Source organism: Sapajus apella, unplaced genomic scaffold, assembly GCF_009761245.1.
Source record: "Sapajus apella isolate SASKATOON/1434 unplaced genomic scaffold, GSC_monkey_1.0 scaffold196, whole genome shotgun sequence".
NCBI lineage: Eukaryota > Metazoa > Chordata > Mammalia > Primates > Cebidae > Sapajus > Sapajus apella.
In genome coordinates, this window is record NW_022437136.1 from 1061795 (window position 1) to 1065493 (window position 3699).

The following is a 3699-nucleotide window of genomic DNA, read 5'->3' on the forward strand; positions in this document are numbered from 1 at the left end:
GGGGAAGGATGATGTTACTTTTCATATCACAGGGGGTGTACACCCCTGCAATATGGGAATATACACCCATACTGTGATATGGTGTACACCCCCTGCAATATTGTTCATAATATCCAGGAAGGGAGAAAATGATGTTACTTCCCATATCGTGTTCACACCTCTGCGATATTGTTCATAATACTCATGGGGCAAGAGGATGGTATTACTTGCCACATTGCAGAGGGCATACACCCTCCTGGGAAATTGTAATATGCAGGGGATGAGAGGGCATTTTTCCCAATTTCACAAGCACCCTGTGTTTACAACCCCCTGTGATATTGTTCATAATATCCAGCAGAAGACAGGATGATATTACTCTGCATATGGAAGGGGTGTACACTCCCCTGTGATATTTTTCATCATATCCTGTGTGGGAAAGGATGATACAACTTCCAATATGGCAGGAGGTGTAAACTCCACTGTAATGTAGTTCATAATATTTAGGGGGAAAGAGGATATTATTACTTCCAATATCGCAGGGGTTGTACACCCACCTTGTGATATTGTTTGTAATATCCACGAGGTGAGAGGATGATATTACTCCTAATATCACAAAGAATGTACACCCCCTGGTTGTGGGGGGTACATGGCAACATATTCAAGCTTACGTACATGGCATTTGAGGTCAGGGCATGGAAAAATACTGAGGCACTGTGTGTATGTTATTTGTGCATGAGAATGAAACAAATTTTGTAGCCTGGGCACGTAAGCTATCAGCCTAATTTGAGAGGAGAAACATTAATATGAAATGTAAGAGAGAATTCCTTCTAAGGACCATGTTATTGTCCAATCAATTTCTTTAAAAGGAGAGGCTGGGCGAGGTGGCTCACACCTGTAATCCCAGCACTTGAGGTAGAGAGTTGGAGACCAGTCTGGTCAACATAGTGAAACCCCCATCTCTACTAAAAACACAAAAAATAGCCCGCCCTTGTGGTTCATTATCCCAGCTACTCAGGAGGCTGAGGCTGGAGAATCACTTGAAGCCGGGAGACGCAAGTTGCAGCGAACTAAGATCATACCATTACACTCTGGCTGGGTAACAGAGTAAGACCCTATCTCAAAAAACAGAAATAACAACAATAATAAAAAAAACCCATATTCCTTTTTAGCTTTAAGTAGTATCCTTGGTTACAAAAGTATGGTCTACATTAAGACTGTCTTAAAAAAACAGAAATAAAAAAAAAGCCCACATTACTTTTTAACTTTAAGTATCCTTGCTTACAAAATTATGGTCTAAAGACCAGCAGCACTGGAATCACTAGGAAACTTGTTAGAAATCCTGAATCATGGCTGGGCATGGTGGCTCATGCCTGTAATCCCAGCACTTTGGGAGGCCAAGGCGGCCGGATCACAAGGTCAGGAGTGTGAGACCAGCCTAACCAACATGGTAAAACCCCGCCTCTACTACAAATACAAAAATGAGCTGGGTGTGGTGGCACGTGCCTGTGATCCCAGTTACTCAGGAGGCTGAGGCAGGAGAAATGCTTGAACCCAGGAGGTATAGGTGGCAGTGAGCTGAGATCCCGCCACTGCAGTCCAGCCTGGGTGACAAGAGCAAGACTCTATTTCCAGAAAAAAGAAAACAAAAAAGAAAATATTTGGGCTGGGTGCAGTGGCTCACGCTGTAATCCCCGCATTTTCAGTGGCCAAGATGAAAAAATCACTTGAGCCCAGGAGTTTGAGACCAGCCTGAGCAACATAGTGAGACCCTGTCTCTATTAATTTATTTTATTTTATTTATTTATTTATTTTTGAGATAGAGTCTCTTTCTGTCATCCAGGCTGGAGTGCAGTGGCATGCTCTCAGCTCACTGCAACCTCTGCCTCCCCAGTTCAAGCAATTCTCCTGTCTGAGCCTCCTGAGTAGCTGGGATTACAAGTGCGTGCCACCATCCCCGGCTAATTTTTGTATTTTTAATAGAGACGCGGTTGCATGATGTTGGTCAGGCTGGTCTCGAACTCCTGACCTGGTGATCCACACACCTTGGCCTCCCAAAATGTTGAGATTATAGGTGTGAGCCACTTCACCCAGCCCTCTATTAATCTAAACATAAATAAAAGAAAACATTTGTTAGGTATTTAGTAGCTAACACAAAGGTATCTGAACATAAAATTAAGACACAGCATATTAAATCTAGAAGTATACTAAAAAACACAAAATAAAACAGCAAAGTGGCCAGGTCCCCCTGGGTGGGGGGACTGGGTCTGGGATGGGTTTCTTCCTCATCAACAAGATCCGGGAAGAGTACCCAGACAGGATCATGAACACGTTCAGTGTGGTGCCCTCACCCAAGGTGTCAGACAGGGTGGTGGAGCCTTACAATGCCACCGTCTCCATCCACCAGCTTGTAGGAAACATAGACGAGACCTACTGTGTCGATAACGAGGCTCTCTATGACATCTGCTTCAGAACCCTAAAGCTGCTACACCCACCTGCAGTGACCTGAACCACCTGGTGTCTGCCACCATGAGTGGGGTCACCACCTGCCTGCACTTCCCATGCAGAAGCTGGCAGTGAACATGGTCCCGTTCCCCTGCCTGCAAGTCTTCATGCCCACTTTTGTCCCGCTGACTAGCAGGGCAGCCAGCAATACCGGGGCCCTGACAGTGCCTGAGCTCACCCAGCAGATGTTGGATGCCAAGAACATGATGGCAGCCTGCAACCCTGCCATGGCCGCTACCTGACACTGGCTGCCGTGTTCAGGGGCTGCATGTCCATGAAGGAGGTGGACGAGGTTAATGTCCAAAACAAGAACAGTGGCTACTTCGCTGAGTGGATCCCCAACAATGAGAAAATGGCTGTCTGTGACATCCCGCCCCGAGAGCTAAAAATGTCCAACACCTTCATTGGCAACAGCAGGGCCATCCAGGAGCTGTTCTAGTGCATCTTGGAGCAGTTCACAGCCATGTTTCCACACAAGACCTTCCTGCACTGCTACATGAGCAAGCGCCTGGACGAGATGGAGTTCAGTCAGGCCAAGAGCAACATGAATTACCTGGTGTTCAAATACCAACAGTACCAGGACACCATAGCCGAGGAAGAGGGCAAGTTCGAGGAGGAGGTGACCTAAAGCCTCCAGTCACCGGGGGAAGCAGGGAGCGGTGTGAACTCTTTATTCAATCCCAGCCTGTCCTCTGGCCTGTGCCTCTGTGTGTGCACTTGGTTTTCCCTATCCACATCCCGTGCTGTACACACACCATTATGACAGCATTTTTATAGTGAAAAAAATTGTTTTGGTTTATTTCCATGTGATCTTTTTTGCCCAATATACATTTTGTCTTCTATAAAATACCTGTGCCCCTACTAAATACTTCTGTGTGTGGCTGCATATGTGTCTGTATGTCATGAGGAATAATTACCTACAGATCACAGATATAGATCTCAGAGTTTCACTGTGTATGCATTCCTATAATCTCTTCATCTCATAAGAATCTGAATTTTAATCTTGAAGACAGAGGCTATCCCTTATCTTTTGATACAGAGATTGGAAATCCCGGGGCCTGAGCTGTTACACCCTAAGGTTAGTAAACGTCAATGAACATCTTACGCTGATCTTCTGAGTGGGAATGTTCTCATGTAACCAGAGGGAGGGAGGGAGGAGGTTCTCCCTTTTAGCAGCTATTTAGCAAGATGCTTTCCTTGTGGGCTTAGTCTCCTTGT

General features: G+C 45.7%; 1 pseudogene; it reads left to right on the forward strand.

The window, feature by feature from the left end:
- The first annotated feature begins 2190 nt into the window (after window positions 1-2190).
- LOC116543779 lies at window positions 2191-3189 on the forward strand (annotated as a pseudogene).
- Window positions 3190-3699: the final 510 nt, after the last annotated feature.